We start from the raw sequence: 15,571 nt of genomic DNA, 5'->3' as shown, positions 1-15,571 counted from the left end.
GTTTGATAGGCCACGTGTTTTGCAGCCATTTTCCATTGAGGTGTGCTCCCCAAGCCTTGTCCGAGGCATCTGTCGTTAGAATCTGACTCGCCTCTGGCCGGGTCACAGAGAGTCCCTTGTTTAGGTGACATTCCTGAGCCCACCACAAAAACTCCTTCTGAATGCAAGGTATTATCTGAATGACAGTGTCTAGATCTTGGCAGTGCTGTGTCCACACATTTTTGAGATACCATTGAAGCTTCCTCATATGCAATTTGGCATTGGGAAGCACCAGAATACAAGATGCCATGAACTCCAAGGCTTGAAGGACTGTCCTTGCAGTCAGCCTGGACCGTAGAGACATTTGCTGGAAATAAAGAGAAAGGCTTCTTTGTTTGTCCGGGGTCAAAAGCCATCTGGGAAGCTGTATTCAGTCTCACACCCAGAAAGCACATGTCCTGAGAGGGTACTAGACTGGACTTTGTTTCGTTCACAGAATACCCTAGGCATCTTAACACTGCCATCACATACTGTAGATGATGAAGAAGTTCGTCCTTTCTTGTGCAATAATCAGACAGTCGTCCAAATAAGGATAAATCTGTATTCCTCTTAGTCTGAAAAATGCTATCACTGGAGCCAGAACCTTTGTGAACACTCTGGGCAGTAGATAAGCCAAAGGGCAATGCAGAGAACTGATAATGTAAATTTCCAGCCCGAAACGCAGGTACCTCCTGCAACTGGGCCTGATAGGAACATGAAGGTAAGCCTCTTTGAGATCCAGAGTAACCATCCAGTGATCTTTTCCCAACAGAGGTAAAAGCTGTTGTAAAGTCAGCATCTTGAACTTTGGAATGTCCAGGTAAGTGTTGAGGATAGATAAATCCAAAATTGGTCTCCACGTGTTTCCTTTCTTTGGAACTAGAAACAGGCGAGAATAAAATCCTAGGCCCACTTCTGACAGAGGAACTGGCTGTATAGCTCCTATTTGAAGAAGTAAAGAAATTTGTCTGTGAGCCTCTATCCTTTGCCGAGGAGGGACGTCTGGCATGCCTTTGAAAGGAGGCATGGTATGGAAATAGAACTTGTAACCTCGGTTTATAATGTCCAATACCCATTTGTCCTGGGTGACTAAATGCCAATTTTGCTTGAAAAGAGCCAACTTTCCTCCCAAAGGAGCTGCCAGGCAAGAGGAATCTGGCAGCTGAAAATGCAGGTCATTGGGCCTGTTTACAAAAGGACTGGCCCCTGCCCTCACCAGCAGATGGAGCAGGCGAACTCCATTGTCTCGGCCTGAAGGTACTCTGAGCTCTGCCCCTACCACGCCTAGATCTACCCCTAGTCTGAGAATCAGAAGAAGGGTACGTCCACCCCTTAGTAGGCCAATTTCTACTAAACTTTGGAAGTTGTACCTGCAAAAAATCTTTAACAGTCTGCATAGACTTAGCCTTGTCTTCCATTTTCTTTAAGACTGACTCCACAGGAGGACCAAAAAAAACTTCAGACTGCAAAGGGGCATCCAGAATTCTAGACTTAACATGCTGAGATAAATTCTGATCCTTAAGCCAGGCGTGCCTACGAATAACTGAACCAGTGGCAGCCACCCTAGAAGAAGCCTGTAAAGCATCAAAACCACATTGCAAAGAGTGCTTACCCACCTGTTCAGAAACATGCACTAAATCCTGCAATTCTTTACACTCTATGCCCTCTGCCAAAGCATCCACTTTAGATCTTAGCTGAGAAAGGAGGAAATTCTGATACTTCAACATATGAAACTGGCAGTTCAAAGCTCTCATTGCTAAAGTAGAAGAGGTATACACCTTCTTACCCCATCTATCCAAAGCTCTAGCTTCCTTTTCCAGAGGAACCGGATTCTTAACAACAGAGGCTCTAACACCCTTAGGCCCCTGACTAATAATTTCTGGGTCCGCCCTAGGACTCTTATACAGATATTTATGAGCCTCAGGCACCCTGTAATACCTGTCCGGTTTAACTGGGGCAGGAGGCACAGAATCTGGATTAAGGGAAGCTTCCAAGAAAACATCTGAAACAACATCCAAAACCGGAGGTATAGCTAAGGGTCTATGCTGTGGTAAAAACAAGAACTCCCTAAGCCTCTTCCGGGAATCAGAGTAATCCTGTCCCTCCCACTTAAAATGCTCCCTCATGGAATGCAGAGTTTCTGAAAATGAAAAATCCTCTGGAGGAGAAGCAGAAGGAGTGGAATCCTCTGCATCAGAATCAGAATAAGGAAGGAAATCTTGAATGTCCTCAGTAGAAGACTCTGAATCATCTGAGGCCTGCTCCAAACTTTCCAACTCTGGCTCCATCCTGGGCCTCTTATCAGGAGGGGGCATAGAACCTCTAATTAAAGAAATCAAATCCTCTGCCATTTTAAGCATGTGCTTTTTAGGCACAGACCCTGAAGAACCAGAACTGACACCAGAGGAAGGCAAAACAGACCTGCCCTTAGAAGGAGCCTTAGAAACAGTAGCAGAAGGCCTAACCACCTTAGGCATAGAAGGGAGAATAGTAACCTGAGAGGCCCCTTCAGCCTGGCCTGCCTCCTGAGAGGCCACATCTTGTAAAATCAAAGTTTCCCCCTGGGACTCAACAGAAACTTCAGCCGGATCCACCAGTTCAGCTGTAGCGTCTAAAGGTCCGACGTCCGAAACGGACGAATCATCCTGCCTAGGCTTTAAAGATTTGTCTTTGCGCTTCTTAGTAGAAGCAGGCACCGGAACATCTGACGGCATATTATAATTACACCTCTTGCCAAAGACTAACCTAGCGCAATCTAACCTCCGTTTTATAGTGCGCTTATTAAACCTAGCACAAAACCGACACCCGACTACGTCGTGCTCCGGTCCCAAACAAGGAATACAAAGCGAGTGGTAATCCCTATGCGGTATCTGTTTCCCACAAGAAATACAATTATTCACTTTTTCTGACATCCGGTAAGTAACTGAGGCAAGAAAAAACAAAAATATTCCCCAACGGGGTACTTAGCCCAACTTGGTATCGGTCTGAAACTCCGAAAACGAAAAATTTCAGAACGCCGAACGGCACTTGCAACTCTGCTTCTGCATCGGACCATGCGGCAAAAAAGACTAAGGATATGACGTCGGTCATGCGCCTTTATACCCTGACGCTCTGATGTTAGATCTAGGCACCCATGACCGACGTCAGCCTAATACTTTGGTATTCGGGCCGACCGAGGACAGCGGACTACCCTTAAGTAAGGACTGCAGCAATGTGAGATGAAGAACATCTGAACATTTTATTAGAAAAAAAAATAATCAGAACACTGTTTCCTTTTACACTTTAATGGTTCATGTTGTTTCAGATCTTGCATTTACACACATGGATAGCCGTCTGGGATTTCTGTTAACTTAGACGTTTACCCTATTCAGTTATTGAGTACAATCTATGGCATATTTCAGACAATGAGCAGACTACAGCATTGACTCTTAATATGGGTTTACCACAACATTAACGAATAGCTGGAAGCTATGCTACATAGTACTGCATGCTTACTTGCTTTAACTTGCTTTACCAGTTCAGATACGTGCTGACACATTAATAAAACTCTGTGATGTCCCAGGTATTTCATACCTGTTAAGACTATAATATATATAATTACGTTATTTTACTAAGTTATGCATTAAGTTATTACTTTATTGATTTTCTTACATACCACACACTTGCCTCATATTGGCCAAATGTCTATAATGGGGCTGGACATTGCAAGCCCTCTCTTCTGCACAGATTCAGCTTCTATATTTATAAATTACTAGAAAACACACTTGCATATCTGTGGGATGCATCCGTGCCGTGCTTTTTGGATCCAGGTATCCAAGGTTCTCCTCTTCCTATGATACAGGGCATCACAGTGGTGACAACACAGCTCACCAGTGTGGGGGATTACCAGCTGCACTGGTGAGGTCCCTGGCCAAACTATCCCAGGCCTCAGACTTGCATTCGAGCCCTGGTAGTCATCCTGCAGCAGCCAGGGTCTGTAGCTTTCTACCAAGAGTACAATGAAAACCCTGGACTCCTGCACACCCCACCTTTGTGCCCTAAATCTCACACCTTCCCCCACAACAGCAGCCATACCCACAGCCAAGGTATAAATGTGATGAGCACCAAAGAATAATGTGAAATTCCCACCTATTACACTTTAAATAGGCTGCATTTCTGGTCTTGAACATCATACTGTAACTTTCAAAAATGCGCCACGTTGCTTAGCATCGTGCAAACTCACACAACCAAGTAAATGAAGCTTAGCAATGTGCAAACAGGAAAAGACCGTTAATCATGTTTAAGTGATGCTTAGCATTACGCAGCTTTTCTAAATGTAAAAATTATTTACTTTAAAGTCAACTAATGTCTCAGTCACCTGATACAGTTTCAAAGCATTGTATGTAAAAAGGTATTACTGCCCAGGACTTGAACTTGTAACCTACTACACTGCAGGTCATGACTCAACCTATCTAGCCACTGGGATACTGAAGGGAACTCCTACATCTTCAGACATATACTGTGAAGCTGCCTGTAAGTGTATTGCAGCTTTGTTGTGTGGGTTTGCACATTGCTAAGCACTGCAGAACTACAACTGAATGCATCCGGTTTCTATTTTTAGTTGTGTAGTGGATGTCTAATGCATAAGTATGTCTCACTACACACAGCTAAATAATGCAGTGCATCGAGCAAACAAGCACACAAGAATTAAAAAAAAACTGAAATTGAATGCACCCGGTTTCTATTTTTAGATGTCTAGCAGATGTCTACTGCACAAGTGTGCAGTGCTAAGCATAGCTAAACAACGTGGCACATCACACAAACAAACAAAAATAAAAAATAAAATAAAATTGAATGCATCCTGTTTCTATTTTTAGATCTCTAGTTGATGTCTGATCTATGGGTGTGCAAAGGTAGCTAAATAACAAGCTGCACTGCACACACAGGCACATAAATGTAAAAAATTAAAATAAATCCATTTTACTGAAATAAAATGTCTTGTACACCCTTCGGTCAAGGTTAATGTGCAGAATGTGGCTGTGCCATCAGTTTTACACAGACTAAATACCCATATTGCTGTGACCTCCCTTAGGCGCGCACCACAATTAATATGTATGGTGCACTGCTGAGGAAGAACCATGGCCATGTACATGGATACATTCTATGTAGGTTCTACATGGAACATTCACTGACTTTACTGAGTCCTGGGGTAAGTGTTTTCAAAAGAATTTGTATACTTCTGATCAGAAAATGAATACAAACTCTGTTAATTTAGAAGTGAAAAGACTTGCTACAATGAAATTTAAAAATGCATGAGGAACAATGAGACAGGTGGGCAAAGATGACTGTTAGACATATTTAGAATTAAGAAAGATAGATAATGTTGAATTGACATTATATACTGGTACAGAGTGCAGTACCTAGTTGAAAGGAACTTTTAAAGTTTTCCTTTTGGTCGGTCTTCTCTCAACAGAAGCCATGTGTGCACTGTTAACATACTCTGGCAAGCTACTGCCACCACTCTGTCATTAACTGCTGACATTTTGGTACAAGAATAAAAAAGTTCAGTCCTCTTTTGCAACTAGCTGCACTTAAGTCAATTCTCCTAATATGTTGGATTGTGTGACTTGTGAAAACCTAGGGATGGCAAAACAAGTTAATGCAAGACAAAAGATTACGTGTATAAAATCAGTCACAATGTCACAGAGACATTTTAAGATACTCAACAGAACCACAGTAGTGATATACATTACGCCCATGCTGATTTGTTCACATGTTTAGGAAGCCTACCAAGAGAATATCATTTAAAAATAAAAACTGAAGCAGTACTAGCAATTCAGGTTCTCAAAAAAGTGCCTTTAGCACTCGAGGATGAATTTGAAATACAGCTTAAGAGAATGGGAAGCCTTGGTGTTACAAAGACAATAAAGTTAATTGAATGGTTGAACAATACGTTTACTTTGTAAAGGAAACTAGATTTGCATTTTTACTGATCCACAATTTCTAAATGATTAGGAAACAGCACTGGTCATTGCATAAAGTTGAAAAAGTGTCTTCAAAAATGTGAAATTGTAAGCTTTTCTCTGTATCAGATGTAAAGGATGGTTTATGGCAAATAATTACTAGACAATGAAACTTCAAACTGTGTGCATTTAATATGCTACTGAAGTTAGAGGTTCCTTAGACTTCCATTCAGTATCTTGTCAGGACCCAGAAGAATATCAGGTAACTGTTGCCCATATAAATGAAGGCTTCAAAAGTGCTGTAAACATAATTTATCTTACTTTCGGGTGTGGTCACACAAAAAGAAAGCATGTCAAGAAAGCAATTCAGCTGATTAAGATGTCATAATTTCAAGCTAAAACAAATTAATTTAATATCAAAAAGACAAGTCATAAATGTATGTCTAATGCTACAGGGTCTGAAACCTGATCTTGAAAAATCTCAACAGTTGTACAAATGCCAAGGCAAGGAGACAAGCAGGCACTACAGAGGATTTTTGGACTGCAGCGTTCTTGAAAATTTTGTAACTAATATGTCTGAGAAAGCTGTTAGAACCACATTTAACTTTGAAATTAAGCTACAAGCAAAATATGAGTTCAGAATAATTAAAAAAAATAAGTCTCAGATGCTCCAACACAAAAATGTGATACAAAAAGCCAGAAGCGTTACAAGTACATGCCAGTCAGAATGTTATAGGAGCTATAATCCTACATGAGAGCACACTTTCCATCTATGGGTCAACAGCATTTATTGATGCACAAATGAAATGTTTCACATAGAAACAGAATTGAAAGATTCTTTCAGTAAAACTTCATTTATCAATGATAGAATGAGAAGTAAAACTTTCAGAAATGTGATGATACTGAAAGATGTTACAAGGCTAGTTGGCCAAAACAAACAAAAAAATTCAGTACTGGAAGAAATTTCTTCCATTGAAGAAATAAGCCATGTCCAAGACGTAATGTTCAAAGCTGACAAAATAAAGTTTCTATACAAGTGGGAAAAAATCTTTAGAAGAAGCATGACTCGCATTCGAGAACAGTACTCCCCCAGCAGCATCCCCCTCCCTAGCCACTCCAGTGTTACATTACTTGGCTATTTCTCCTCCGTTACCATAAACACTGTTTAAACCTGTCAAGTGTGCATACTGTTTTATTATTTACTTCTACAATGATTACAATTTATTTATTTATTTACATTTGTTTACCGGGAAATTCCAACTGGACGCAGGTCCTTTTTCAGCGGATGCCCGGGGAGAAAAGCTTCACATCATGTACATGATAAACAGAGATACAAAGTTGCAGCAATAGTAAACAACATTACATTATAATGAAATAAAATAGCACAAACACAGATAGCCATTTGCTAAACAAACAATACAGTCTCACAATGAAAGCAGACTTAGCACGAGCAGTAAACTTCTCTGCCCTTGAAACTCACATTCAATGAAACAACATAACGCACATTAATTGAAACAGCATGAAAAACCACATTCATAGAAAATGCATTTGGCCAGTGGAGAATTAAGTTTACCTTTGGGCTATTTTCAAAACAGATTACTTGCACACACTTTTTTGGGCACTGAATACATGTATTTGTTCTTTGATTCACCTTCCTGATTGTATTAAATTATATTCCTTGTATAATACGGCACCACTTGTTAGTATGGGTTTTAAATTTGTAGTTTTAAGCATTCATTTAATAAGCAATGAAACAAAATGTATGAACCAATAACTACCCATTTCAGAAAATTTTCAACCATAAAAGGCCACTCAAGACTTCTGTCATTACAATCCACCAATATCACTTTATATGCACAATCTCTGCAGAAGTAAAATCATCTGAATAATTTTACAGTCAAGAAATCTGCAGCTAATGAATAGGTTGCTACTAGCAAACAACTTTACATCAAAATGTTTTATCTACAAATTCATTATCTGCAGCCCTTGAAGCATTAATTGCCTATATTACATTAAAAAATTGGTAAGTTGCTATACTCCAATAGGAAATGACTAACAAAGCAACAAGTTCATAGTCACTAGGCATCCCATACAAAGGAGGACATACTCAGGAATGTAGAACCCCTTTCCTCCTTATAATGCACCAAATAATCAGCAATCATATGGGTACTGCAATATCATAGGTTCATACTAGGCTATCTGCCCTAGGGCATTTATAAGCCTAGCCAGAGTGTGTTTGACTTTCGCCACCCATTTTAAATTAATTTTGCTATGCCCTTTTCCGAGGTTAGTATACTATACTCTGTCTAACAGTGACACAGAAGTGATACTCGGGGTAAACCTACGATCTCCCATCCACTCATCAAGATTCCTCTTGAAGAGAGTCAATGAGGGACTCTGCCTAACCTGGACTGGGATTTTATTCCAGAGTGAAGGGAGCCTCTGGGTTATGAATCTGTCCTCCAGCATGTCCTATTTATTTCAGTGCTGAGGTTCAAGTCTCTCGAGCACGTAGCTCGATGTGATTTGGATTTTCTGAGGTGCAGCATGTCCATTAATTCCGGGTTGGACATGGCTTTATACGTCAGGCACAGATCGCATCTGAGCAGGCGGTATGCCACTGAGTAGAGCTGGAGTTTCTTTAACAGGGCAGCATATGGCATCTGTTTGAGCCCTTTGATCCTCTTGGTGAGGTACTTTTGGGGTCTTTCCAGTTGCTGCAGGTGTCTGGTAAGGTACATCCCAAAAGGGGCATTGTACTCAATTATGGGCCTGATGAGGGATGAGTAAAGAGGCACGATGACCTCCCCTGATCTAGATGTGAATCTCTTCATGATTAGGTGGGCTATATAAAATGTTTTCTAACCACTTTGGCCACGTGGTTGTCAAATGAGAGATTGCTATCAACTTGGGTCCCCAGGTCCCTAATTACTTCTTCTGTGCTTAATGGATTACCACCTATGTGGTAATTTGTGGGCACTTTGTTTTTGCCAAAGGGGATGATTATACACTTTTTGGTGTTTAGCTTGAGGCCATGGCTCTGGCACCAGTTGTCTGTTTCTATGAGGCCCTTTTGGAGGATGCTTGTGTCGGCTGGAGAGTCGATTATGGTGCCCAGTTTGCAGTCATCTGCGAACTTGGTCAGCCACAGTCCTTCCGTGTTGGCCTGTACCTCCGAGAAATATATACCGAACAAGAGAGGTCCCAGGACTGAGCCTTGTGGGGCGCCACTTGTAACTGGTTTGGAGTCTGACATGGCTCCAGCAATTCTAACCATGTGGGTTCTGTCCTTGAGCCAGTTTGCAACCCATCTAGTGACATAGGGGTTTATATTTAAGCTGGTGAGCTTATCTATACTGCCCGAGTGTGGTATTGTATCAAAGGCTTTTGCGAGGTCCAGGTAGGCTGTGTGGACCACCTTCCCCTCGTCAATGGCCTTGGTGATTGTTTCAAAGAAATCAACCAGATTTAAGAGGCAGGATCTGCCCTTAACAAAGCTGAACTGGGTAAGATCCAGTGTCTGTAGGTCCCCAATATCTTTATTTATGAGGTCCATGATGATCCTTTCCATAGCTTTGCAGACCAAGCTAGTCAGGCTTATGGGGTGATAGTTTCCAGGATCCGTTGAGGCACCACCTTTGTGGAGAGGGACCACTGTTGCTGTACGCCACTCTTTAGGTACATATCCTGTAGTAAGGCTGAGATTGAACAGTAGTTTTATGTTTGGGTTTAGCTCTTCTTGGAGTTCATGTAGGACGCAGCCCAGGACACCATCTAGTCCCATTGATGCTGTGTTTTTTGCTTTGGAGAGGGCAGCTATTACCTGAGCATCTGAGATGTCAGGGGGGCAGCACTCTGCTGGGATAGATATTTGCCCTTTTGGTGGGGAGTTTGCGCTGAACCTGTCAGCTAGGATGTTGGCAATGTCTGTGGGTTCAGTGTATTTTTTGTCATTTTGGACTAATTCTGAGCATATCTGGGAATTCCCACCCAGGTTCCTAACATATCTAAAGAATGCACACCGATAGGTTTGAATGGTAACTGGGGAGAAATAGCCAAGTAATGGGACACTGGTAAAGCACTCCATTTCCATGGTGTGGGAGTAGAATTCACAGCCTTCTGCAAAGGCAGTGATGCTACTAACACTGCTTCAGATTCTACAACACAGTGTGCCATTTGATAAACAAAAAACAGCTAGTTGCACATTGAAAACAGACTTAGCATGCGCAGCAGTAACTTTCCTTTCTTTGAAGCTCACAATTCCATGAAAATTAACCGAAACTCATGATTCCCTTGAGAATGCACTGAAAGTCTTAATTCCTTGAAAATGAAACTCAAACTCACATTTCTGTCAGCACTCTGGGTAGCTGGCGTATGCAGTGGTTCCCAAACCTTTATGGACCGAGACCCACTTTTGAAAATGGTAATTTTTCAATACCCACTACTCCTGTTGGCATGTGTGTATGTGAAGCATAAATGGCCCTCCTTAAAGGAGAAGGTACCGCCACCACGGAGTGTTTTTTTCCAGATTTTAAGGGGCCGTGTAATCTGTTCTCATACTTTAATTAGCAGCGCTGGATCATGGTCAAATGAGGCCCTAGGCAGAGTTATAGACTGCCCCCCCCCCCAGAGCAGCCCCCTCATACCAGTGTCCCATTACTTGGCTATTTCTCCCCAGTTACCATTCAAACCTATCAGTGTGCATACTGTTTTCTTATTTACTTCTACAATGATTACAGATATTGAAATAAAATAGCACAAACACCGATAGCCATTCGCTAAACAAACAATACTCTCATAATGAAAACAGATTTAGCATGAGCAGTAAAACTTCTCTGCCCTTGAAACTCACATTCATTGAAACAGCATTAAAACCCGCATTCAAATAAAATGCATCTGGCAAGTGGAGAATTAAGTTTACCTTTAGGCTCTTTTCAAACTACAGGCTCCTTGAACACATTCTTACGGCCATGCATATATGTGTGTTCTTTGATTCACCTTCCTGATTGTATTAAACTATATTCCTTGTATAATAAACCTGTTAGTGTGGGTTTTAAAGTTATAGTTTTGAACATTTTTTCAGTAAGCAATGAAACAAAATGTATGACCCAATAATGACAAAACTGCCCATTTCAGAACATTTTAATCATAAAAGGCCACTCAAACTTCTGTCACTACAATCCACGAGTACCAGTCAATAAGCACAACCTCTGCAAAAGTAAAATTCATCCGAATAATTCCACATTAGAGATTTGTAACTAATAAAAGGCTGTTACTGTCTAACAATTTTACATTTCAGTGTGTTATCTACAAATTCAGTGCTTGCTGCCCTTGAAGAATTAATTGCCTAAGTTACATTAAAGAAAAAGATACATTGGTAATACTGCAATAGGGAATGACTGAGAGCCTGACACACAAGTTCATAGTTACTAGGCATTTGTCTTGGCATACATTTTCTGAAGGAAATGAAGGTTGAAATTCAAATGTATGACATTTAGTTATTTAAATCCTCAGTGATTTGCAGAAAACCACAAATTATATGAGGCACAAATCTGAATAGTTGAGAGGTATGCATACCTCTCAACCTCTTAATGCAAGAAATCTGGAAAAAGCCTAACAATGTGGATGCAGTGGCCGAAAAAATAGGGATAGATTTTAAATATTGCACTTTAAAGTTGCTAAAATAACAGGATTTGTGTTAACATGCATTTCATGAAGAACACAAAAAAGCCACAATGGGGAAAAATCATTTTTTAAAGCACTGCATTTAGAAATGGGAAAGGAGAGAGCAGCTCAAGAAAGATTTCAGGAGTAGCCCACAGACTTGGTATCACAAAGAGGTATGCTTTTTTTGGGTCTATATTAGAAGACCGAAGATGCATTCTTTCGAATGCATCTTGGTCGAACTGAAAAGGCTGAAAACGCAAAATATCGAAACAGCTGTTAAGCGAATTCTTTCCCTGGGAAAGAAGTCACTTGGCCACTTCGGTACTTTGCTGTTTTCGGCACTGTAGAGTGGTCTTGGACTTGGAGGGGGTTGTGAGGGGCGAAGCCCCCCACTTAATGTAATGTTTGAAATTGATTTTTGTTTTTTTTTTGTTGTTGGAACAGCGATTTTTTTCCCTTGGGGAAAAAAATTGCTGTTCTGACACTTCGACATTGTAAAGCTTTCGCTTAAATAGGGTCGATCAATCACCGTTCATTCGCTTTTTTAAGCGTTCGGTGATTTAACATAGACCCCTTTTTTTACAAGCTTCAAATAGTACATTAGTTTACTCCCATAGCAGGTTGAGTATCCACTGGAGTTGGTTGATTATCAGAGCCCATTTTACTATGAATCACTAACTGCAGTGGTGGTGCTGCGGTAGCATTGTCGCCTCATAGCAAGACGTTGTCCCGTTCGATTCTCAGCTAGAGCATCTTCTGTGTGGAGGCATACGTGAATGGGGTGTGCCTTCATTGAAGGTTGTGCGTCAGGGCTGGTAACCCGGTATGTAAAAATCCACTACCAATCGCGGACCGGAGTTTCGCTGTTTCGACCCCTAACCGGGAAAAGCCGAAAGACACAAACAAACAAACCAGTGTCTATAGATCCACTGCCACATTTTCAGAATATAAAAAAAAACTTTTACCACATGAATCAGGAACAAAGCTAAAAATACTATGGGAGAATAGCAAAAAGATCCATCCTCAGGGACTCATTTTAACTTCTATCTAGTTACCTACACAGATTTTGCATTAGCATGCCCATTTTGAAGAATATAAACTATGACTCCAGTGTCTCCCATCATTTAGTGATAGCAATCCTCAAGAATCAGTGCAAGGCCAAAAAGGAAAAAAAAGAAATATTTTAAATATTTCTATATACGCATCTCTCTCTGTATTTATCTATCTGTATATCTTATCTATATCCAGGTAAATCCATTCTTTTAGACAGATAAATATCAGAGGCATAGCTGGTTCAAACTCCTTGCTCAGACTGAAGAACAAAAAAGGGCAGCCCTGATAGACTGCTTATGGCAGTCTGAAACATAGGCGATATAGTTACATATGGAAAATGGAAGAGGGTTACCACCTGTCCCTCTTTGGGCAGCTGTGTCCTGCGGGGGAAAAAAGGCAAATGTCCTGAGATTTTAGGACAAAAATATTTCTCAAGCTTTCTTTAATAGTTTCATAAAACAGTTATCTTGGATCTGAAACACATAAATGTTATATAAACTAGCATAAGCAACTCAAATGCTACAAGAACAATCTTCTATTTTGGCAAAAAAGTGAAGTTATGTCCTTTGCACCGGCTGTCGGTATGATTTGTACTACAATATTTCATGTTTCTATAAAAAATGTCCCACTTTCGGCATTTGAAACGGTGGCAACCCTAAAATGGAATAGCTGTAGAAAGTGTGTGCCCTCGTGTTAACAACACTTATTTGTAAAGCACCAAGGCCTGTACACAGTCTTCAGGACTTTCATTTAGCATTTTGGAGGTAGGACACAGTGAAGAAGGAAGTATGCAACAGTACTTGTTGAACAAAACACAGACACGCACTTTCTCTTTCATATATATATACACACACACACACACACTATCTCACGCAGTAACACACACTTTATCTCTCATACAAACAGAATGAGTAATTTAAATTCCATACACATACATACATACATATACACACACACACACTCTGGAAGCGAACAGGTTAAATTACAAACACAATCATACACTTACCTTCTTTTTAAACCGAATGGCTACATGCGTACACATGACCTTAACCCCTCTCTTAACAGAACTGCTAACTTAAGTTCCACGTGCGACGGCAGAAGTTTTTTTTTTTTTAAACCTGTTGAAGCCTCCCAGCCAATCTGAAGCTATAAAAGTGGGAGGGCGTTCACCCTTCCCCCTCTCCCTATTGTTCTGGCACCCTTCACTCAGAGACAGGCAGCTGAGAAGATCGCAAAATAACAAAAGTAAATTAATTAAAATAAATAAATACATAAAATTGCACCCTTTACGAGGCCGACCTGTATGGGGCCCTAGGCGGTCACCTAGTTCGCCTATGCCTAAGGCCGGCCATGGTGCTTAGCAAACAGTCCAAGGACAAAAATTCTAGCACAGCCAATTCATAAATTCCCAAAGAGTAAAGCTGGTTCAAATTTGTTCAAATGCACTGGAAAGTACAGTTTTGTACCTACCATAAATGTAGATGTTCGAGTGGTTATACTGCTGCAGTCATCACACTTGGGTTATCCTGTCGTCAGGCGGTCCCGCAGTCGGCCGAATCCCAAAGTCTTGGTCCGGCGTCAGTTGTCGTCGCCTCTTCCCTGACGTCAGTGCGACAGGGGTATAAAAGAGACAGCAAACGCCATTTTCTTCAGTTTTTCTTGCCCCAGATGTCAGATGCCCCTAAGTAGGAAGGCAATACAATAGCTATGTAACAATACCTTAGTAGATAAGCAATAGTACTAGCTGTTAGCAAATACACCATATAGACATGCATCCAATAGACTGAAGTACATGGAGTTGTAACTAACACCCTGGTATGTAGAGGGGATGGAGGGAGGGTAACCTGGACTGCAGCAGTATAACCACTCGAACATCTACATTTATGGTAGGTACAAAACTGTACTATGTTCATCGTGCTATACTGCTGCAGTCATCACACTTGGGTAGAATCCCAAAGCTATGGAAGGGTGGCTGGTACTAATCTGGGTTAGGTGATGCTAGGATGCCCTGCATAACTGCAGTGGCAAAACCAGCCCTTGGTTTTTGAGTATAATGGAAGGTTGTAGTGCTTGGTAAAGGTGTGCACTGAACTCCAAGTAGCTGCCTCCAGAATGTCTTTGGTTGGAACCCCTCTGAGAAAGGCTGCTGAAGTTGCAGTAGCCCTGGTAGAATGGAATCTAATATTGACAGGCACTGCCTTCCCATGGTGCGAGTAGCAAAAGCGGATACAATGTGCTATCCATTTGGAGATGGTCTGTTTTGAAGTAGCCTTTCCTTGAGAACCTGCAGCATATGATACAAAGAGTTGGTCAGTTTTTCTGAAGTTCTTTGTCTTATCTAAATAATAACGTACCTGTCTGTGAATGTCCAAAGAGTGAAGGAGCCTTTCTCCTTTATTCTGTGGGTTAGGATAAAAGGTGGGTAAATGAATGGACTGATTCAAAGCCACACTGGATACTACCTTGGGCATGAAGGTAGGGTTAGTTCATAAAGAGACTCTGTCCTGATGGAAAATGATGAAAGGTTCCACTGCCATAAGTGCTTGTAGTTCTGAGACTCTGCATGCTGAGGTAATAGCCAGTAACAAGGCTGTTTTCCAAGACAAGTATTGTAGTTCTGCTGAGAATGCTGGTTCGAAAGGAGGTAGTGTTAACTTTTCTAAAACGAAGTTCAGGTCCCAAGTTGGTGTTGGTGGTTTTCTGGGGGGGTCTTATATTCTTAACCCCTCTGAGACACTAAGTAAAGGGTGTGAGAAAATTGGGGGATCCATATTATATTGGGCTGAAACGGCTGAAGCATGGATCTTAATGGAGGAGAAGGAAAGGCCTTTGTGTAGCATCTCAGTTAGGTATTGTAGTATGTGAGGAATGTTTGGAATCCAAGGATTTTG

General features: G+C 41.1%; 1 protein-coding gene across 1 annotated transcript in view; it reads right to left on the bottom strand.

Moving 5' to 3' along the window:
* ACVR2B (activin A receptor type 2B) overlaps window positions 1–15,571 on the bottom strand; it is a 715,604-nt gene that overhangs the window by 146,738 nt on the left and 553,295 nt on the right. The window lies entirely within an intron of this gene.

Source organism: Protopterus annectens, chromosome 3.part1 (genome assembly GCF_019279795.1).
Source record: "Protopterus annectens isolate FY-2018-M chromosome 3.part1, PAN1.0, whole genome shotgun sequence".
NCBI lineage: Eukaryota > Metazoa > Chordata > Ceratodontiformes > Protopteridae > Protopterus > Protopterus annectens.
The sequence above is the reverse complement of the archived record's forward strand: the minus strand, read 5'-3'. Positions and strand labels throughout refer to the sequence as shown.